This window comes from Hipposideros armiger, unplaced genomic scaffold, assembly GCF_001890085.2.
Source record: "Hipposideros armiger isolate ML-2016 unplaced genomic scaffold, ASM189008v1 scaffold_303, whole genome shotgun sequence".
NCBI classification, from domain to species: domain Eukaryota; kingdom Metazoa; phylum Chordata; class Mammalia; order Chiroptera; family Hipposideridae; genus Hipposideros; species Hipposideros armiger.
In genome coordinates, this window is record NW_017731653.1 from 404125 (window position 1) to 427698 (window position 23574).

General features: G+C 45.8%; 1 long non-coding RNA gene across 1 annotated transcript in view; it reads left to right on the forward strand.

Annotated features, from left to right (window-relative positions):
• The first annotated feature begins 2650 nt into the window (after positions 1-2650).
• The window catches only part of LOC109391820 (uncharacterized), a 28475-nt gene continuing 7551 nt past the window's right edge, over positions 2651-23574 (forward strand). The window contains exons 1-3 of the long non-coding RNA XR_002125937.1: positions 2651-3068; positions 20663-20780; positions 22835-23079. This is a non-coding gene — a long non-coding RNA (uncharacterized LOC109391820). The remainder of the gene's footprint in view (positions 3069-20662; positions 20781-22834; positions 23080-23574) is intronic.

Here is a 23574-nt window from a genome sequence, read left to right on the forward strand (position 1 = left end):
TGCTACAGGGCCGGCCGAGTGGCGCGATGGTTAAGAACTGGCTTGGGACACCCCGGTTCGGATCCCACATATGAGGGCCAGTGACACTGCCCTCCACAGCTAAGATACTGAACAACAGCTCACCCTGGAGCTGGGCTGCCATGAGTCACCGGCGACAGCTAGGCTGCAGCCCCTGGGGCAGTGGGTTGCCATGAGCTACTGTGTGTAGCCAGCAGCCAGCGTGAGCGGCTGTCCAGAAGCCTCTCCCGGGAAGAGTGCAATGATGGTGCCAACTTGGGCCAGTGAAGCAACGTCCTCCACAGCTAGACGTGTCTGTTCCCCTTCCCCCCAATTCCCCAGCGCTGTTCCCATCACCCAATTCCCCAATAAAAATCTTAAAAAAAAAAAAGAAAGAAAGAAATGCTACAACATGTAGCCTTTCGAGGCTGATTTCTCTCATGTAACATAACGCTACATGGTTGATGCGACGAGGTTGGCCTCTTGAGTGTTATAATAGAAAAAGAGCTCCCCTTCTTAAATATTAGTAGACTGAAAAAAGGGTGCAGGTGCCCGGGTTCTCCCAGGAGTCCCAGGAAACTGGAAACAGGAGACTTTTCTAGTTAGTAGGGTGCGAGCGAGGCGGCGGTGGGAGGCGCAGAGGCCCTGCTCTGGGTGCGGGCTTAGCCTTCGCGGGGCCACTGGACTGGCGAGGCTGGGGACACCCAGGCGCCACCCGCAGACTCCACGGAGGCATGCGGAGTCGGGGGTGGGAGGGGCGGTAGCGCCCTAACACGTGCATTGTCAGCCGCTACCTGAGGGAGGGTGGGAGGACGCCGCGGAGAGAAAGAGGGGAGCCGGCAGGAATGCGGCTTCCCCACGCAGTTGCCTCGGGAAATGAGCTGAGACGGCGGGCGGCGCAGAGCCAGGAGCAGCTTCCCCAGCTCCAGAGAGTTCTATTGTATAAGGGGAACTTGGGGATATAGAGTCCCGCTTCCTGCCCGTCCCCGCTCTGGCTAAGCCAACCTAGCCCCTCGCGCCCCGCCTTTGACGCTTTCTCTAGGTTCTCCCTCCTACCCCACCCCATCCTGTTCCAACCGTGGCTGTGGCTTTCAGGGGAGTCCCAGACTGACACAAAGCTTCTTTATGTTCTTGCAGTTCCTTTTCGCCCCTCAGCCCCGCCCACAAGGACTGAGGCCTTGGAGCTGGCCTTTGATGCGATTAGGTTGGAGGAGGGAGCAGCAGGTGCCAGGGCAAAGGGTTGGCCAGGTGCCCGCCGAGGGAGGGAGGCACCTCCGCGCCCAGCAGTGGCGGCAGCCAGAGTCTCTGAGAGGCAGGGGTCGAGCTAGACTGCCCGGACTCAAATCCCTGGGGAGCCACACTAGCTGGGTGACTATAGGCATGCCCCTTATCTGTCAGTGCCTTTGTTTCCTTGTTCCTAAAATAGAGCTAAAAATAGTGCATGCTTCTTTGGGTTGTTGGGGGAATTCAGTGAATTAACATCTGCAAAGTAGTTTTTAGCACCCCCATCTGGACCACACTGAGTGCTATATAAAGTAAACGTTTATATTATTACACGTATTTGAGCACCAAAATTCAGGTGTCCTCTTCCCAGGTTCCATAATTGTTCCCTTCCCCCCTTCCACTCTGGAAGGCCTGTCACAATCTGGTTATGCTCACTGGTCACCAGGAATGAGAAAGGTAGTGCACAAACCATGCCGCCCAGCTAGTCCCCTCACCCTGGCCCGGGGCCTCTCCCCTCTCCCAGCCCTGGGAAAAGCCTCAGCTCTCCTGGGTGAGGGGAGGTAAGGGGAGTGACACTCTGGGCTCACCTGGTCTGAGTCACCAGAGTGAGAAAAACTGGGAAGCTCTAAAATCTGATTCCTTGTTCCAACCTTCTCACTACCCCCCATGGCCCTGAGTCAGCCACACTCTGGGCCTCATTTTTTTCATGAGTAAAATAAAGATATCCCTTTCTTAAGAACACATTTATTAGGTGTAAGATACTGGCCTGCCCTAATGACTTTAAGGGTTGTTATGACATCACCTGAAATAATGCAGGTGAAAGTGAGTCATGAAGTTCCACCCAGATCCACATTCTACAATCCTGGAATTGGAGGAGGACTTCCAGGTCACTCAGTGCCCGTCTTCCCACTCCTCCCACTCACCACCCATGTCAGCTCCAGGAGATTAGAGATTTCTGTCTGTTTTGCCCTCAGGTGTGACCCCAGCACCTAGCACAATGTATATAATAGGTGGCCAATAAAGGAATGAATTTGGCCTCTTGGAATAGGAATCTTCTTTATAGCCTTCCTGACATCTGGCCTCTGTGTGAACACTTTAATATAGGTTTTAAGTGATTTTAATATAGTGCCCACCTGGGCACTCTAGTTATTAGAATATTATTTCCCCTTCTACTGGGCTAAAATCTGCTTCCTTCTAATCTTCTAGACCCAGCTCTGCCCACTAGAGCTACATAAAACTCCTTCCTCCATAAGATTTTATACGTGAGGGATTATTCACCTAATCTGTATAGAGGGAGCACTGTGTAGGATTTAGCTGCACTGCTGGTCTCCGCCCCATATGCCTGTGGATAAAATGGGGAGGAGTCCTCTATACAGGATCATCTCCAGGAATTAGAATTACAGTGATCCTCAGGTCTCGGAGTGTTTCTCCCAAAAGCCCTGGTCAGAACATGATGAAGTGGATCCTCCACTCTTTCTCCATTCATGGGCAGGATGGAGAGAATTTCTAGAACTGGAAAATGGAACCACAGGAGAGAAGGGGGCTATATCTGAAGGGCCATGTGGAACAGCGTCCTCTTAAACAACAAATACTGAAGATGTATGCCATTGTACAGCCAAGTTTCCTTCTTATGATTTCTTTTTTAAAATAATAACAATACCATCCAGCAGTGGAAAAGAATAAAATATAGCTACACACAACAAGTTGGATGCATCTCAGAAAATCACACTGAGTGAGAAAAACCAAGTTGCAGAAGAATTCAGTGATTCCATTTATATCAACTCAAAGCATTCAAGACCACAGATTGAAGATATCAACATATGTGACAAAGTACAAGGAAAAGCAAGGTAATGAAACCCAAAATTTAAGGTAGTGGTTTCCTCCAGGAAGGAGCAGTATAACAGCATGGACTGGCACACAGGAGACCTCAAAGGTAGCCAAAACACTATTTCTTATCCTGGGTGGTGGCCGCATTGTTGTCAATTTTATTGTAATTCATCATGCCTTGTACACAGAGTATAATTATTCTTTTGTATCTATTCAGTTTCTGATAAACAACAATTAAATATAGGTCGAGAACATGTATATCCCAATATACAGTAAATTTTTCTCCTGTTTAAAAAACAAAACAAAACATGATGAAGTGACTGGTGCCATAGCAGGAGGAATTTAGGGTAACCTTTGAGAATTTTGAAGTATTAGAATGCCCTGAGCCTAAAGCACAGTTTTCTCCCCTACCTCCACCTCCGCCCTACCCCAAGCAGCTGGGTCTAATTGGCTGACCTTTCTCCATCACCCACCCCATCAGCAATCTGAAGACATTTATTTACATTGTTGAGCTTCCTCTAGGCCATTCCCACACAGCCTGTGTTTGAGGCCTGCTTTGTGTCCACTGCTAAAGCTAATGATTTACACTCAAGGCCAGATAAAAGGGTTGGGGAGCCAAAGCGGAAGTGGGGAGTGGGGGGATGGGGCAGAGGCTTTGAAGCCACCCAATGGTGGGGAATGAATTTCAGCCCCTTGTGACTCACGTCCTCCCCCCAAGTTAGTTCCCTTTGCTACTTTGCTACTGTTCCTTTCCCTCTTTCCCTTTCAAAAGCCACTTCACTGCATCTCTTCCAGGAAGCCTTCCTTACCTGCATCACTCTTCTGTTCTCTATCCCCATCACCCTGTCCCATCCTCCACTAACATCAAAAGCAGTATTTTTCAAACTGAGGGGTATGAGCAGAAGAGTCGACTAACAGCATATAAATATATTTTTAATAAAGTAAATAGAATAGGGTAGAATAAACTAAATCAGAGTCCTCTCATATAGTAAGGGTGCATACTACTGTTACTCTGTTTCTTGAAATGCTTGAGATAGATAGATAGATAGATAGATAGATAGATAGATAGATAGATAGATAGATCTAATCTATACATATATAATATATATCAGATTTTAATCAAAATCTGTAGGTTTTGATCAAAAATGTTTAAAAGCTACCGTCTGGAACACTTGGTTCTATCATTTTGAAGGTCTAGTCTGGGTCTGCATATATGACCCATCAGCCTTGCCTGTTCCTCTTCTTCCTTCTCCTTCTTCTACACAGTACGTAATGGAACAACAGAACTTTCTGTAGTAATGGAGAATATACTATATCTGTGCTGTCCAATATGGTAGCCACTAACCAAATGTGGCTATTGAGCACTTGAAATATGGCTAGTGTGAATGAGGAAGTGGTTTTCTGACTATATTTAATTTCGATTAATTTAAATATCCACAGTAGTGATGAGTGGCTAACGGCTACCATATTGAACAATGCAGTACTAGACTTTAAGCTATCTGTGGGCAGAGACCAGGCTGTCTTGCTCACTGTTGTACCCCTGGGGCTTAGCACAGTTCCAGCACATGTTAAGTCACCAATAAACAGTAGGAGGAAGGTGGTTGTTTTTGCTTTTGTTTTTGAGACAAAATTAAGGAGCCCTGACCTGTAGCATTTGCCAATTTCCATGGTGTAAATACTCCCACTGCAGTCAATTTCAAGCTACTAGTGGTTTAATTCTGGCAAGAAAAATTTTTGAATTGAACAGCCAGTTCTTACTAGCTTTTGAATGAATGAATAAACAAATAAATGAGTAAATAACCTACCAGGATGGGGCTTCGTATGCCGAACACCCAAGGAAAGGAGGAAAAGGAGCACAGAGGGATCTTTTAAGCTGTCAACAAACATCTTTCTCCCTTTGCAGCTCCTCTTTGTACCAAGAAATAGAACCTAGTGGGAGAATGGCTGAACTTCTTTAGTCTGTGGCCCCACTTCACACCCCATGCAACTTTAAGAAACCTCAGGGGGGGCCAGCCGAGTGGCATATTGGTTAGGAGTTGGCTTGGGATGCCAGCTCTGAGCAGCAGGGTCCCGGTTCGGATCCCACATATGAGGGTCAGTGACGCTGCGCCCTCTACAGCTAAGATGCTGAACAACAGCTCAACCTGGAGCTGGGCTGCCATGAGTCGCCAGCAAAGGCGTAGGCTGCAGTCCCTGCTGCAGTGGGCTGCCATAAGCTACCATGAGTGGCTGGCAGTCAGTGTGGGCAGCCGGCGGCTGGCATGAGCTGCCAAGAGCCGCCATCCAATGACCAGCAAGTGACTGCCTCACCCAGGAAGAGCGCAATGATCACAATACCAACGGGAGCCAGTGAAGCTACGTCCTCCACAACTAGACTGAAGAACAAAAGGACAGCAACTTATCTGTTCCCCTTCCCCAATTCCCCAATAAAATCTTAAAAAAAAAAAAAGAAAGAAAGAAACCTCAGGGGTTTTCCAGCAGGCTCCAACCTAAATCACTCTAGCGAGAGGAAAATCCTGTCTCTTACAAATGCTGTTGAATGATTATTAAAGCATGTGGAATGGATACTAAGCTCAAGTAAGATAGTTGATACATTTTTTTTTAATTTCCCAGGTACAGAAATTACACAGCCTCCCTCAGTCACTTAAATAGCCTTTGTAATGAGAAGGTGCTAAACTATAAATCTTGCTGTTATTTAGGAATGCTCAGTGCAAATATTTAAAGCCCCCAGTCACCATTTTCACTTCACCTTTAAAGGGCTTTACAGCCCTCCCCTGGGGTCACCCCTGCATTCCACACATGTTCAAGGAAGGAGGGGCAGGTGCTACTTTGCGGAAAGATTGGACCCTTGGTTTCAGCCCAAACTGATTCAAAACACAGAACTTTCAAATAAAAATTCAAGCAACAAATCGTAAGACAAGGATACAAGAAAGGTCACAAGGTGAATTTAAAGCCAAGGAAGGGCACAGCAGTAAATGCTACAGGCATTCAGAGGAAGGATAACAATCATGATTCAGAGCAGAAGTGAAATTTGAGGGATGATAGGACTTGAGCAGTGGGAGAGGTGTGCATTCCAGAGGAAAAGAAAATGAGAACAAAGTCCCCAAGGCCCAACTGCAGGCCTAGCACATAGTAGGTACTCAATAAATACATGTTCATTGGGTGACTAGGGCCCCAGAGAATCTGAGTCTGTTCTTGGCTGCAACAGTGGCAAGAGAGCATGGGTGGGCAAATGCCAAGCCTCAGGCAGTACATCACCAGGGAGATAACCTTGAGCTGGCAGGAGTAGCAGTGGCATAGATGGGGCTGAACTGAGCCAAAAGCACCAACTAAACGGTCTGTCCCTGCAGTTACGACACAGGGTGCTAACCCTCCAGCTGCCCCAAGGCCCTAGGCCTAAATAAGGAGGTGACAAGTGCCTACAGAATATGACTGTGCCCAACCAGGGTCTCAAAGGCCTGCTGCCCACCTTTGCACTGCCTTGAACCCTGTTTGGCACCAGGCCCGGCCACACTGTTCCTCAGAGCTATCAGATTTCTGTGTTGGCAGTGCTAAGGGCAGCTGGATGGTCACAGCCTTGGTCAAATCAAAGCCTTCCTGGAGTCCCCTGGAGCCGTCCCTCATGTGCTATTTCCAGGCCTCTATCACCCCATCCCAGCCCCTACCAGCAAGTTCTCTGGCTTGTTCATGCTCCTGCTAAGTAATACACAAATCATCCTTAAAAGGCAGTAGCATGTTGTCCAGTCTTTTATCCAACAATTTCAAACTCCAGAAAACTCTGAAGACCAAAAGTTCTTTGTAATTCAATAACACACAAAACCTGACATGAGGCTATTTATAGTTTTTATATGTCCTACATAGCATGAACATTTATATGTTTTGTTACAGAAATATTAATGTGTCTGATTTCATGATTCCAGGTGCCACTTCAAACCCTACTGTGGTTTTCCTTATATATTATATGACCTTTGTGTCCTTTCTAAAATCTAAAAGATTCTGAATCCCAAGAGCCATCTGTACCCAAGGTGAAGTGGGCTTGCTGCATAAGCCCAGGCTTAAGTTTACAGCAAAAGGATTTGGGGCTTGAATGCCTACTCCTTAGAGCTGATGGTGGGGAGGGCTCCCAGGAAGACAGGGTGGGGTGGGGGGACTCGGACAGCTTAGGCAGAGATTATTTACCACTGGGACACAAGTACAGTGTTTCAGTGCTTTAACAAGAGTAGTGCAGGGGTATACCTGCTGCCTAGGAGCCATGACTTCACCTCTTCCAGAGGCCAGACAACACACTCAGGCCTCACCTGGTTTTCTTCAACATTTAAATGAAGCTCTGGGTGGGGATGAAGGGAACAGAAGCGTGTAGCACACCTGAGTACTCAGTGGGTACTTTGATTGTTCCTTCATCCAGTAAGTATTTCTTGACCATCCTGTACCACGCTGGGCCTCTGGGGGCAAGACAATGCTTAAATTACAGGGTGTACTCAAGGAGAGACAGAATGTTCACATACAATTAGAAGAAAAATTAGTCTGAACAGATTAAAATAAGATTTAGAGAAGGGGAGAGTCTGGCCTGGAGAAAAGGACACCTGGAAGGTAAGAAATGTGCCCTGGGCGGTGTCAGAAGACCTAGGTTGGGTCAGGCTGACTCACTGTGCAACCATAAGGTCATTCATTCCTTTTTGGGCCTAGTTTTCATCATTAACAAAATGCAGATTTAGCCTTCAGCCTCCTCTAAGTTCCCTTCCACTTTCTGTGATGCCAAATATTTGAAGGACTGTCATTTAGGAGAAGAGAAATGAGAATTTAGTCTTTGTGACTCCTAGGGGTACAATCAGACCAAAGTGTGGAAGCTGCAGGAGGCAGATTTCTGCTCAAATGAATGACTTCCTAAGATGCTGTCCCTACAGTTAGGGGGACTGTCTGACTCATCCTCAACCCAGAAAGGCAGTCTGGGGTTTGGGCATCAGGCAGAGACTCAGAACAGATGACCATGTGGTCCTTGCCCGTCCAAAGGGGTTTGGGATTCCATAAGCTGAACCTCAAAAGAGGCTCGGTGTTTGCAGAGCATGTGTCAGTTTACCAAGTAACAGTTCCATCTAGTTCTACCTTCATGGCACATCTAGAAGATGATGAGGCAGGAACTCAAGTTCCAGTCCTCAAAGAGGCATTGGAGCCTGGGATCCTGGGTGGGAAGCAGAAATATTCTCCTGGGCACCTGGATGTTAAGGGAGGGGAACTTATAGTCATCTGTGCACATAAAACACAAAATGCAAATTACACACCAAAGAGCAGAGTATAATCAATGGGGCCTGGGTAGGGTTAGTGGTGACAAAGGCTGGCAGGGGCTAGGGGAAGAGTCTGTGTCCTCACTCCCTTCTCGAGGGGGACATTTCTGCCTCCTGTTCTGTCTCTCTGTCTCTCTCACATCTGTCTTTCCTCCCTCTGATCCCTCATACCTGCCTCTCCCCCACTCCCACCCTGCCCAGGAGGAGATGCAGTCATTGCCCTGAGGAGTTTGTAAAGTGTGGACAAACACCAGGCTGACTCATCCACAGGAAGCCACGAGGGACCAAGGTCCAGTAGAGTCTGCTCTGCTTTGTCACCAGAGAGGAGAGGCACACCCAGGGTTACAGAGAAGGAGGGCAGACAGGGAAGAGGCTTTCTGGAGATGGTGGGCACCAGGCTGATAGGTAAGGATGATTGAAATGTAGATTGGCAGAGGATGGGGCAGGGAGTGGCAGTGGGAGCGCCATGAAAAGGGCTTGGAGAGTCACCTGCCTCTGTCCATGAAAACTCCCCTTCCAGAAGTAAAGCAGGGACCATTTTTGGAGGAGACCTAGAGATCCTGGAAGTGGGGACACTGATTTAATCATATGAAAATACCTCTTCCTCCCCGACATTTGGAAGCATGCCATATATACATATATATATATATATATATATATATATATATATATATATATATATATATATATATATATATATATGCAGTCATCTCTGGTTCCTGAGCCACGTAGAGGCCAAGGTTACACCCTCGCTCCAAGACTGAAGGGCCTGCAGACAGCACCTCCACACACAGCTCAGAGCTTGAGGTTGGCATCCCCCACATTTCCAGCCCTGTCCTAAAGGAGAGGTGGGATGGGTGGGGGGAGCAGGACATGAAGAAAGGCAAGTGACCTGCACTGGGACAAAGGGAAGAATGAAGGAAAACTCAAAGTTCTGGAATCCTAGCACTCCTGTAAAATGTTATTTCTATTCCTGTAATAGCAGCTCCAAACGGCCCAGTCCCAGATTCCCAGAGAGCTATCCCTGGACAGAAGTCAAAAAGCCCAGCCAGCGCCCTCACCAAAACAGTGCTAGAAAGTTTATTGCCTCCATCCCCTGCCTCTGAGACATTCTCCCAGACCACAGGAATCAGTGTGGGTCTGCATTCCAGTGGACTCTTCCCAGGACCTGACTTCTGGGGGAGGACTGGGAGGGGTGGAGATAAGTGAGGCCTGGGTCTGGGGACCACCAGGAGAGAAAGGAGACACTCTGGGGAGCCTCTGTGAATGGACTGAGCCTCTGGGATATCTCCCATGGCCCCAGTGAGCTCATTCCAAACCATCCCCTTTGCTCTTGAATTTATGTCCTCTGTTTCTCCCATTCCCCATTCCCGCCTTCGTCAGCCGGGCTGAGGTGAAAACGTGCAGAAGCTAGGTGGCACCCAGTAAACTGAGCTTTTCCCTTGATGGTGTCAGATCCTCTGGCCCAGAATAGTTCATCCTATCCTGTGCTACCTGGGAGGCAGGAAAGGCTTTGAAATTCAAACTCTACAAGCTAGGTGTGGACATCAGGTCTAAGAATCCCCAGACTGAGAGAGAGGGACAGTGTCTCTCCTGGCTCCCTCAGTCCCACCCATCCTGGATCTTCCCTCAAGGTGCTTCTTGGTCCCCTTGGGACAATGGAAGCAGCTGAGGATGAGGGGTGGGGAGATGAGAACATGGGACCTTCGCATCTCTACTCTGAAAAACAGCCCACACTTTCCTTCCAGAATTAACTTTATTTATTTATTATTTTTTTTTAAAGATTTTTATTGGGGAATTGGGGGGATGGGAACAGTGCTGGGGAATTGGGGGAAGGGGAACAGACAAGCTGCTGTCGTTTTGTTCTTCAGTCTAGTTGTGGGGGACGTTCCTTCACTGGCCCAAGTCGGCACCATCATTGCGCTCCTCCCAGGTGAGGTAGACCAGTCACCGGCTTCTAGACAGCCGCTCATGGCGGCTGCTGGCCGCTCACACTGGCTGCTGGTTACATACGGTAGCCCATGGCAACCCACTGCCACAGGGGCTGCAGCCTACGCCGTCGCCCGCAACTCATGGTAGCCCAGCTCCAGGTTGAGCTGTTGTTCAGCATCTTAGCTGTAGAGGGCAGTGTCACTGGCCCTCATATGTGGGATCCGAACCGGGGCCCTCTGGCATCCCAAGCCAGTTCTTAACCATCGCGCCACTCAGCCAGCCCGCAGAATTAACTTTAAATCCATATCTGTCCCCCTATCACCATCGCCCCTCACTGTAAATGCCTCTGCTGGCTTCCCATTGTTAAAAGTATAAAACCTGATCTCCTTGTCCTTGCATTCTATCTCTCCTACCACCCCCATATTTATCCCCCTACTTAACTCTCCAATCTCCTCCTTTTCTAAACCCTCTGCTCCATCTGAACTGATCCCAACAATGTTTCCCAAACTGCCTCCTGCCCATTCCTTTACGTACCCCTTCTTCTCTATTTCCTACATCCCACGCTTCCCTCAAGGCTCAGAACAAATGACACCTCCTCCCTGAAGCCTTCCCCCATATCTCTGGCACCCAGCCCTTCTCTGGACACCTCTGATTAACACACCACACATTGAGGTTGTTCTTTTAGTACTTGAGGTGTCTGGCCCCATATGTTGGCTCACACTGATTGAATGAACCTTGTATTGGTCCAATCATGGTGTCTGCTCTATCGTCCTAGAAGAGACAGGGTAGAGAAGCCCATAGCAGGGGTCACTAACCCCCAGCCCGGACCCAAGAGCTGTCCATGTAATTATTAAAATGAGAGATTCCCCTCCAGGTTAAGAAGCACAGGCTCAAGCCAAAAGGGATGCTAACAGAGACCCAAAGATGGAGATGTGGGCTGAGGTAGAAGACATAGAAAGAATATGGGAGACAAGTTCTCCCCAGGGAACAGGATAAACTTCAGGAACTAAAGGGGCTAGAAACTAGTTCCTGGAAAAAATGTAATATTCATTCCAGAAGAAAATAGAAGCTTCCTGGAAAGGAAGGGTCCTGATCTTATCTGATATTGACATTCCAGAGGGCCCCTGCTGCTGCTTCTCATCTTAATTAGAAAATACCTGAGGATCCTAGCTGCTATGTGCTGGGAGAAAGGAATTCAGGCACCTCTCCTGACCTCCACCCCAGTCCTGCTCCCCTCACCTCTGACCTCTGGGCTTGCTGTGTGGATGAAGTGATGGGAGCAGATACTGCCTGTGTTTCTGTTTCTTTGTCTCATTGTGTTGATCCTTTAAGCTAGTTTCATTGGGAGATAATGTGAGAGGGCCTGGGAACTGCAGGGAAAAAAAAAGTCAGAAATAGCCCCTAAGAGAAACAGTCAACTCTCTCATTCAGTTGGCCATCCCCCTATCACCCTTACCCCACCACCGTGCTGTCCACTGTGCTGACACTTCATCCATTCACCCATCCAGTTGTCCATTCAAAATCACTTATTAGGGTCTACTATATATGTGTCTGACACAGTGCTGAGAGCAGACACTTCTGTGGAAGTCTCTGTTCACAATAATAAATGATAAAAGCTAGAATCCAGCTATAAATATGCTATAAGTGGGTAAAGATAAGGTTTTGCCTTATAGATGTCCCAGAAGTGACATGTGAGCTATTGCTTGAAGGATTCGTCCAAGGTAAGCATCACAGACAGAGGGCAAAGCAGAGGAAAGGCTCCATCCCCTCCGACACACCATCGGTCGACCTTCCTCTTTCAGATTTCTCTCTCGCTCTGCTAGGTCCTTCCCATTAGCATTCAAACCTGTTCTAGTGTTACACACACACACACACACACCCCCGCCCCGTAAAACAAGCTCTCTGGACCACCTTCCCCAGCAGCTCCTTCCCTAGCAATCTTTTCCTTTTTACAGGCTCTCCCCTTCCTGACCCCTGTTAACTTCTCAGCCCACTCCAGGTTGGCCTGGGCTCCCATCGCCCCAGGGAAGCTGCAATAGGCAAGGTTCCCAGAGACTCCACATTGTTAAAATCACTGGACACTTGACATTTCTTACACGGGTGTTCTTAGACCTCTTTTAGCTTTCAGCAGCTAAATGCTCCATCCTGGAAACACTTTCCCTGGCCTCCTTGACACCTTACTTCAGGTTTTCCTCCAGGCACACCTTCTCAGTCTCTCCCCCAGCTCACTTCCATTATCTCACCTGTAAAGGTTGATATTCCTTGGGGGCGGGTCTTAGACCCTCTTATTACTACGTACTATTTCCTTCAGTAATCTCATCTGTTGCCATGGCTGTAATTACATCTTCTAAAGACTTCCAAATTTAGATGTCCAACCTAGACCTTTCTTCTGAACTCCTGAACGGTCTATGGAACTTTCTACTTGATGCCTTCTTTTGGATGTGTTAGGCATCTCAAATTTAACCTGTTCAAAACTGAATTATTGATCTTAGCCCCCCAACCAGCTCCTTCTTAATTATTGCTCATCTTAGTAAATGACGTATCATCCATCCAATTGCTCATGCCCAAAACCTGGGAATCATATTTGACCCCTCCTTCTCTCTTACCCCACCCCCTGCATCTAATGAATTATGAAATGGAAGTCTTCTTCCAAAATACATCCAAACCTATTCCCTTTCCCCCATCTACATGCCTTATCCACGCTGCAGCCATCTCTCTTTTGTACTATACCACCTTCCTAGCAGGTCTTCTCGTAGCCATCAGTGACCCCTTACCCATCTGTCACACACCATCCAGCATGGTTTTCTTTAAAAATTAATCTCATCATGCCCCTCACCTACTTAGAATCCTTCCACGGTCTCGGAAATGCCCAAACTATATGGTCAGTCCCCTGACTGTCTCCAGCTCCAGCTTTTTCAGTAATCCCCTTGTTGACCAACCTTCAGCCCCACTGGGCTTCACCTGGTTCTTCTAGCCAGCCACATTTTTCCAGCCCCAGGACTTGTGAGTGTGGTTCTCTTTGCCAGTCACACTTGACACATCCACTCCACGCACACACATTGCCCCTCACTAAGCTCCCTCCCATCTTATCCTCAGGGATCTTTCCTTTACCTTCCCAGGCTCTGGCTAAATGCTGTGGTACCCAAATGGTGTTGTTCAGTGAATACAGGAGAAGGAGGGAAGGAAAAGGCGTGGTGTGAGGGTGAGGCTTACAGCCAGCAGGGGAGGGCTGAGGGATGAGCCTAGAGAGGTCAGATACCTCTAAGCATTTAGTTTCAAGATCTGCACCTGTATGAGTTATTCTGTTTTGTCCCTGGCACTTCATTGTTATAATGTTCTGTTTTATTGAATGGCAGCTGAAGGCGGTGTAGACTGGTGACTCCAGCTGGCCCTGTGGAAGGGACACACCTCTTAACCTTCCTCTGCCTCCTGGTGGCCTTCCAGATGCAGACAGCTGTTCCAACCTAACCTGGGATTTTCTGTCTTATAGCACCACCACCTGGCCAAAGTTGCTAATAGTTGGCATTAGCATTCACCTCCAATTTCTTTTCAACTTTCCCAGTGGGCCCAAGTTCATGAAATCATGGCTTCTTGGAGTGCAAGTGACATCAATGGACAGAAGTCCCATCCAGAGCTTCATCCCATGCTTAAAATTCATAGAGGTGTGGATAGAGTGGCTAATGACCATAGTCCAACAGTCAATGAACTGGCAATATGGATGTCAGACGCTGGGCCTACAACCCGACATCTCCCTTGTGCCCAAGCTATCCCAGCTTTCCTGGTCCTGTCCCCCATCTGATTCTCCCCTGACACACACACTTCTCATCCTCCTTCACCCTTGGTAGAAAGTCAGGGGTGCTTTTCCAGATTAGCTCGGTCCTATTAACACAATCTTGGATCTTTGCCTATCTGATTCTCACCACTCTTTAAACATAAATGTTGTTGTTTTTCCTGAGTACAACAGCAGAACATGCACATTTTTGAAAATTAGACAACGCAGATGAACAGAAATAAGAAAATGTTTAAAACCACCAGAATACCACCACCTAGCGATAACCATTGTTAATTCCTTGTGTATCCTTCAAGGTCTTTTAACATATACTGTTTCTGTTTCATGGAAGTGAGATGGAATTGTACCCACCGTTTGGTAATCTCCTCTTTAAACATAACACATATAATGGGAATTTCTTTCCTTGTCAATATATATTCGTCTACATAGATTCGAATATTTTTTTAAGGATTTGAATAACATTCCCTCAATGAATGGATACAGCATAATTTATTTAACCAGTCGCCTCATTTTGGATATTTACATTGCTTTTAGTTTCGAATTGCAATAAACAAACACCTGAGTGGCTATTTTTTAAGTTTTTGGGGTTTTTTTAGCTGAGCCACTTGTTGGCAGCTCAGCGGCAGTTCAGCTCAGGCAGGGACTCGAACCGCTGTTGCTCAGAGCTCGCACTTTTTAAGTATTTTTGCATTGTCAATGTTCCTTGGGTGGCATATTACCCTGTTAAACTGTGAGGACCCCAGAGGCCGACCTGCCCACACCTCTTTCCCTGAGGCAGAGCCATGCTTACAGTCACAGCAGTCTCAGTCCTTCCTTTCCTCTTCTCCCTATAAGCACTGGGACAAATAGACTCACTTCTCATCTAATTCCCACCCTCCTCAGCTCTCAGCTTCTCCAGGGCTCCCATGTCTCTTACTTTGTTCTTACCTCGGACATACTCGTAAATCAGTTTCTGTCTATAAATCAGTTTCAAAGTAAGGTAGTATGTTTACCTTGGTGTTTAGGCCCTTCATAATAACAGCTAATATTTGTATAATGCTTTGCAATTTATCAACTGTTTCATACAGAGCTACCACTCTTTGAGTGCTTACTGTGTGCCAGGTACTATGCTTAGAATTTGAAATAAATTGTCCCTAAGCTTACCAAGATAGGTAAATATTAGGAGGGGGGCCATGTTATGAAAGAGAAAACTGGGGTTTGGGGTGAGGCACAAATGGTATAGTGGAAAGAGTTTTGAAGTCATCAGCCCAGATGAATACGTTTGAATTGTTTATTGGTCAAGTGTCACAGGCTGTCAGCTCACCCCAGGGATGTGCCTCAGACGTGACAAATGAACGTGAAAGCCTTTAGGCGCTCCTTGCTCTTCACAGTCTACACCATTCCCTGTGACTTACACGTTTCACATATTTCCCTCTCTGAATCTGGAATTTGAGACCCCTGAAAATATTATCCCATTTGATCTTTAGCAAGGACCTTGTAAGGAGGGCAGGGTTGTGGGAGTAGTCCACCCTGTATTAGGCAATAAGTAGGGAATTTAAAAACAACAATAAAATTGATTTAAAGCCTAACTGTTTTTATTATCTTTATGTGTGGGCAGTGCTAAACATGGTCAGAGATAAAATACTCTGAGGAAAACTTTTGTTAGTCTAAGTTCTAAACAATTGCTGTGATTACTATTGAGTTTTAATAATAAATGGGTAAGCTTCAAATTAACACACTTTTTCCTTATCTTTTAATAAACATAGTATTCTTTTTTTAAAAAAAAGATTTTATTGGGGAATTGGGGGGAGGGGAACAGTGTTGGGGAACAGGGGAAGGGGAACAGATAGGTAGACAAATTGCTGTTTTTGTTCTTCAGTCTAGTTGTGGAGGATGTCGCTTCACTGGCCCATGTTGGTATGATCATTGTGCTCTTACCGGGTGAGGCAATCCGTCTCCAGTCATTGGTCGGCAGCTCACACCGACTGCCGGCCGCTTACGCTGGCTGCCAGCCACTCACATAGCTCACAGCAGCCCACTGCAGCCCGGCTGCAGCCTATACCATCGCCGGTGACTCACAGCAGCCCAGCTCCAGGTCGAGCTGTTGTTCACCATCTTAGCTGTAGAGGGCAAGCGTCACTGGACCTCAATGTGGGATCCGAACCGCCTCCCTGCTGCTCAAAGCAGGCACTCCCAAGCGAGCTCTTAACCAGCTGAGCCACTCGGCCGGCCTTAAACATAGAATTCTACATGAAGTCAACACATAGTGTTTTCCACTACACCCATTCATTTTGAGGAAAGTTCATAACAGTTCAGAATTGTCCAAGTACTCGCCCAGCCAGCCTTTATGGTAATACATACTCTTGAGTTTAATCAGTAGATGAGAAATACACAACCACACATACTGTGATAGCAGAGAAACACTTGAGTCACTTCAATTCTGCCATTCTACGTGGACAGTTAGAATTTTCATTTGTGTTTGAAATTTAAAATAACGACAGTGCAAACTGCAAGGAATATTATTTTTTCTTGGTAAGTGCAAACTTTTATTTCATACATGAAATGTTTTACTAGATTTGAATAATATCTTCTAAATTAAATAATATTTTTAAATTCTTAATTGTTCTAGAGCTGAAAAGTGAATCAACAAAATAATGATTCCTTCTAAAAATAATTTTTTCTTTTAGAGAAAGAAGTGTCACATACTCTAGGTATATCACTAGAGAAAGACATAATTTTATTTTTTTTAGATATTATATTTATTTATTGGATAATTAGAATTATTATGAATTAATCATTTACTTGCTGGTTAATTAGTATTGTTACTGAGTGAATGATGTTTGCCCTATGATTACTCTATCAGTCAGGGTTCTCCAGAGAAACAGAACCAATAGAATGTATACAAGAGGAGACTTATTACGAGAATTGGCTCACACAATTAGGGAAGCTGAGGAGTCCCATGATCTGCCATCTGCAAGCTGGGAGACCAGGAACGCCAGTGTAATTCAGTCCAAATCCAAACGCCTGAGAATCAGGGCCTAATAGTGAAAATCCTGCTCTGAATCCAAAAGCCCAAGAATTAGGAGCACCAATGTCCGAGGGCAGGAGAAGGTGGATGTTTCAGCTCATGAAGAGACAGTGAATTTGCCCTTCTGCTGCCCTTCTGCTACACGCAAGCTCCTAAAAGAATGGATAATGCCCACCTGCACTGGTGCAGTTGGTCTTCTTCAATCAGTCTACTGATTCAAATGCTAACCTCTTCGAGAAACACCCTTAGAGACACACTCAGAAATAATGTTGTACCAACTACCTGGGCATCTCTTAGCCCAGTCAAGTTGACATGTAAAATTAATCATCACAATTATAAAACTGAATAGTACAAAAGATATACATTGAAAAGTGAGTCTTGGGCCGGCCGAGTGGCGCAATAGTTAAGAACTGGCCTGGGACACCGGAGGGCCCCGGTTCGGATCCCACATATGAGGGCCAGTGACACTGCCCTCCACAGCTAAGATGCTGAACTACAGCTCAACCTGGAGCTGGGCTGCCCTGAGTCATCCGCCACGGCGTAGGCTGCAGCCCCTGTGGCAGTGGGTTGCCATGGGCTACCGTGTGTAGCCAGCAGCCAGCGTGAGCGGCCAGCAGCTGCAGTGAGCGGCCATCCAGAAGCCGGTGACTGATCTGCCTCACCCGGGAAGAGCGCAATGATGGTGCCAACATGGGCCAGTGAAGCGACATCCTCCACAACTAGACTGAAGAACAAAATGACAGCAACTTGTCTGTTCCCCTTCCCCCCAATTCCCCAGCACTGTTCCCATCCCCCCAATTCCCCAATTAAAAAAAAAATCTTAAAAAGAAAGAAAAGTGAGTCTTTCTCCCAGCCCAAATGCCCAGACCCATACGTTACTCCAAATGCAACCATTATTTACAGATTTTTTAATGTGTAGGTAGATATAATTTTAATCTCATTTTACAAATGAAGAAACGGAGACTTAGAGAGGTTGAGTGACTAACTGAGATCACCTGGCTGATGGAGCTAACAGAACTGAACTAGATCTTTCCTTGATACCACACTGCCATCCTGACATCATATCATCCTGAGTGCCGGGTGTACATCCTGGATCGAGGATCCTTGGAGGGAAAGAGCTGCACATGGCACCTGCTTGGGGCAGTACCCAGCACTGGGCCACTGGGCACTACAGCAGGAGGTCTGGGATCTGGCCCATGATTAAGCTGATGCATGGTACTAGGCAAATCTCTTGATTTCCCCATCTGTCCTTCTTACTCAGTGGGCTAGGCTGGGACACAAAAAAGCTTAGTAGAAAGGTGTTTGGGAAGTAAAAGTGTCATACAGATTCAAGGAAGGGAGGGAGTAGATATTGATGATAGGGTTAACTTCATACTTTAATTTGAGCACATGTGTCCATGTTCAGATGTAAAGTTCCTAAAAGCATGTTGCTTGTTCATTGCCTCTCTTCTTCTGAAGAGAATTGTTTTCCATCCAGTTCTCTACGAGTGCCCAGCCCAATGCACATAATAAGCCTGTCAAAGGGGCTGTGTGGGCACCTTGGTTTGGGACCAAGCCACATACCCAGGTAGTGACACTTGCTTCAAGGAACAGCACAGTTGACCCACCCAGCTGGGATGCAAGATAGATGAGCCAGAAAATTCAATCATGAGCAGCAGCATATATCTCCAAAGAAGAAACACTTTTCCTCTGCCCCCAGCTAACATTCTGTGACTGCACAGATAGTACTGTATCAGTTTAACCATCACTGCATAACCACACATCTCAAAACTTAGAGGCTTAAAACAATAACCATTTATTGACTCACAACTCTTCAATTTTAGCTGGGTTCAGCTGGGCAGTTTCTCTGCTGGTCTTCCCTGAAGTTGCTCGTGTGGCTGCTGTCACCTGGACTAAGATGGTCCAAGATGGCCTCACTTACATGTAAGACAGTTAGTTGGGGCTGTCAGCCAGAGTGCCTCAGTTCTCCATGTGGCTCTCCAGCTGAATAGCCTAGGTTTCTTACCTGGTAATGGCAGGTCCCAAGGGAGTGAAAGTGGAAGCTGCAAGGTCTCTGGAAGTCTATGTTCCAGAAGTCACACATTGTCACTTCTGACATACTTGTTGGCCCAAGCAAGTCACAAGGCAATTCCAGATTCAAGGAGTAGGAAAATACATTCTACTTCTCCATGAAGAAGATATAAAATATTTTGGTCATGGTTTTCAATCTTCCACAGTCTTTATAATCCATCAGTCAATAATTCTCATCAATCAACCAGCCTGCACTTGTTAACACCTAATATGCGCTAGATAGTGAGAATGCTGAAGAATAGAAGAACTCCAAGACACAGTCTATGCAGGAAAATTTTGAAATGAGCTAAAGATTACAGGATGCTTTTCCAGTGGAATTCTGGCTTTGTCTAGGGACCCCTCACTGTTATTTGAATCTATAAGGGTCTGCATCTTTGACTTTTTAAAAAAGTTTATAAAAATAATTTATTTTAAAGACTCTCAATAGAACTTGAACATCTTATTTTCAGATATACCAAGAAGATAATAAATATTTTCAGTATAACCTTTGATTGTTTTGGTTTGTTTTTTTTTAAGATTTTATTGGGGAATTGGGGGAGGGAAACAGTGCTGGGGAATCTTGGAGAAGGGGAACAGACAAGTTGCTGTCCTTTTTGTTTTTCAGTCTAGTTGTAGAGGACGTCGCTTCACTGGCCCATGTTGGTATTATCATTGTGCTCTTCCCTGGTGAAGCAGATCAGTCGCCGGCCCTTCGGTGGCCACTCACGGCAGCTCTTGGCAGCTCTTGGTAGCTCAGCAGCCCAGCTCCAGGTTGAGCTGTTGTTCACTATCTTAGCTGTAGAGCGTGCAGCGTCACTGGCCCTAAAGTGGGATCTGAACCAGGGCCTGCTGCTCAGAGCTGGTGTCCCAAGCCATCTCTTAACCAACGCGCCACTCGGCCGGCCCTGATTGTTTTTGACTAGACTCATGTATAGCTGTGTAAGTTGGAAAAACTGACATTAATGCAAATAATTTTTGTCCATAGAAATGCAAGTGAACTTTGTCAAGTGAGATAAAATTGGTTTCTGCCAGGTAGAAAAGATTATTCTAAATAGCAAATTTTCATACCTGTATGATATTAGCCAGTTTTTGTACCTATTAGCAAATTTATTTCAGCATTCCTGATTGCCTATGAATGTCTGCTCTTCAGATTATTCTTTAAATTGGTTTTAACAAATTGCAGATTTCCTCCTTCATTAGTGAGTTAAAGAAAATATTAGATGTGTGTGTGTTTACTTCACATTTACATGAGAGTCATTATTTTACCTTTGAAAATTACAGCACAGTTGCCTCAGCCATAAAATGGCAATAATAACAGTATCTCACCATACATAGGGTTGTTGGGTGGATGAAATTACAGTAAATATATAGATATATTATCATAGTACCAAGCCCATAATAAATGCTTAGTAAATATTATCTGCTTTATTGTTATTATTATTCAAAGTACTTAGAACTTAGTTGGGAAATCACACAAAACAGTGGCAAAGAGTTTAAGTACATCATTAAGCTTTAAACTGTGGCGAATCTCATTAATTCTGGTGCTCAAAATAGGTTAATGAAGTCTGGAGTCATCCAGAACGGCTTCCTGAAGGAGGAGTGGTCTTAGCTGATCCTTGAAGGATGAGCAGGATTCGGATAAGGAAAGAGAAGAGGGAAGAGATAGTCCCAGGTAAGGCAAGGTCAAGATGAGAAGGAGTATAACTTGGCCACGCTCTATGATGAGTTTAACCCTAGCTCCATCCCCAATTGCCTTTACCTTTGATTTATTTATTAAAGAGTACTTCACTATTCGCTTCTCTTTTATCCACAGGCATACAATAAAAACATTAATCAGGTGAATTATTTTCTCATCATTACTTGCCAAGAACACACAATTAACTAGAGATTTGTAAACTCCTGAGGGGCAGTAGTCGGGCCTTCAGCTGTTTCTCAAACATACTTCGGCATTACAGAGTCTGAACCAGTAGGTGAAAAGGGAAAGAGGGAGAAGTTGAGCCTGCTACTATCAAACAAGCCTCTACCACCTGGGTCCAGAGTTGGGTTCAAGTTTGAGACACTACATGGCAAATCTCTAGCCAAAGACTTCCCTAGTCCTCCTTTAACCAACAATCTTCAACCCAGGAAGTGGGAACTATGACATCTTTGGTTGTGGAGGTTGGATTTGGGCAAGAAAAAGCACTCTTCAAAGCAGAAATCCTCATCAAAAAGAACATTTATGGGGTAGAAGTCCTTGGAGGAGAGGAAAAACAAACATTTATAAAATAGCTCCTGGAGTTTATGATCTAATTAGGAGGATAAAATAAATCAGGTACACAACTAACTAGGAGACCAGGCCAAGAAGATGTCTTGGGATGTTGTGTTAGAATAGGTAGGGCTTCTCAGGCAAAAGATTTAGCCAAACTAAGAAGGTACAGCTATTCTAAGTAAAGACAATAGTGAGTAACAGTGGAAAAGCCCAGCGCCTGTTCTGGGCAAGGCAGACATTGGGGGCAACAGATAAGGTTGGAAAAGCAAGGCAGATTATGAAGTACTTTCAGTGCAAGGGAGTAGGGCCTTGAAAACAGATGGGAGTTCTCTAGAGAAACAGAAACAATAGGATATATATAGAGATATATAAGAAGAGATTTATTATGGGAATTGGCTCACACAAGTATGAAGGCTTAGACGTCCCATGACCTGCCATCTGCAAGCTGGAGAACTAAGAAAGCTGGGTGTAATTCAGTCCAAGTCCAAAGGCACGAGGACCAGAAGCACTGATGTCCAAGGTCAGGAGAAGACAGATGTCTCAGCACAAGTAGGCGAAGTGAATTTGCACTTCCTCTGCCTTGTTTTGTCATAGTCAAGCCCTCACAGGAATGAATGCTACCCACCAGCATTGATGAAGGTGATTCTTAACTCAGTCTACCAACTCAAATGTTAATCCCTTCCAGAGACAACCTCACAGAGACCATGTTGTACCAGCTATCTGGGCATCCCTTCCTGGTCAAGTGGACAAATAAAGTTAACCATCAAGAGCCCTGTTTTAGGTAAATTGATCCAGGCACTGAGTGCTGGGTAGAAATGAAGTGGGACAACTCCTGAAGTGGTCCAGAAGGGGAAGAGCCATAAAGCAGAGGCCATGGGGCTGGTGCAGAACGGCAGGGTGGGAGAAGTGTTGGAATTTTCACCAAAAGAATCCCCATTTCAGGTTAATCTCCTAAAAACTGGAAGATCTGGCAATGCTGGACCCACATTTCACTTGATAGTAACAGACAGTCTGGGCTGAGTTGTGACTGCTGCCCTCAGAGAAAGTGTACAGGGAATGCTAGGCTACCATATATAAATAGAAGGGTTTTAACACCATAAAGATTTGTTTCTTATTCGAGCAAAGTCCAGGATGAATGGGGCAACTCTCTTTTGCTGTTTTCCTCCTAGCAGTGACTCAGGGATCCAGGCTGCTTACATTTTATGGCTCTACTCTTTCAATTTGTGTTCTCCATAGTCACATCAGCAGGGAGCAAAACCATGTAAAGCTTTTAGCAGTCTGATGGAACACATGTTACTTCCACTGACAGCCTATTTCCCGGAACTAGTGCTCCCAGCAGGGGGCTGAGAGATAGGAAGCTCAGGGATGCGGGGTGAGCAGTAAAAGTTGGCCACAGGGAGCATGAGCTCGGCCTGCTGTTTGCCATGGTGCCTACCAGGCTGCTTAAATCATTCACATTGTCTTTCTGGTTCCTGCAGGCACTTTGCATTTACAGTCGTGGGTGCAAAAAGAGGAGACGGTTGAGGAGAGAACCCTTTGGAATGCTACCAGGGAGTAGTTATCACAAGAGAACCCCACACTGGCCAGGTGTCTGTGTGTTCCTGCCTTTCTCCTCCTCCCTAAAGTAGCTGCTATAAGCGACAGAACCTGGATGGTGACCTAACCATACCTTTCCCACTCTCCTGGGCACACCACTAAGGGGATACCTGCTTCTTCTCTAGAGGTAAAAATTCAAAACATTCTTGTGTTACAACCATTTGCATAGTTCAAATTCCTCATAGTCAAGAAGACTCCTATATTCTATCCACTTTATTTCCCCCTGCACTGTGTTTCCTCTGTTTACCCTTGTTCTATGGAGCTAACTAGGAAGAGAGTTGCAATGAGAACCTGCATTACTAGGCTCTGGATGGTACAGATGCCAGTGAAAAATGTTAAGAAGACTTAATGTATGTGTTGTCCCTTAAAACTGCATGTTTTATATATCCTATTTTTACCCTCTGGTATATATTAGGTTGTCGGAAAAGTCATGACATATTTTGTCTATATTTTTCAAAGGTCATTTATTTATATAAAGAACAGGGCCGGCCGAGTGGCGCATTGGTTAAGATACTGGCTTGGGACGCCAAAGGGCCCCGGTTCGGATCCCACATATGAGGGCCAGTGACACTGCCCTCCACAGCTAAGATGCTGAACAACAGCTCAACCTGGAGCTGGGCTG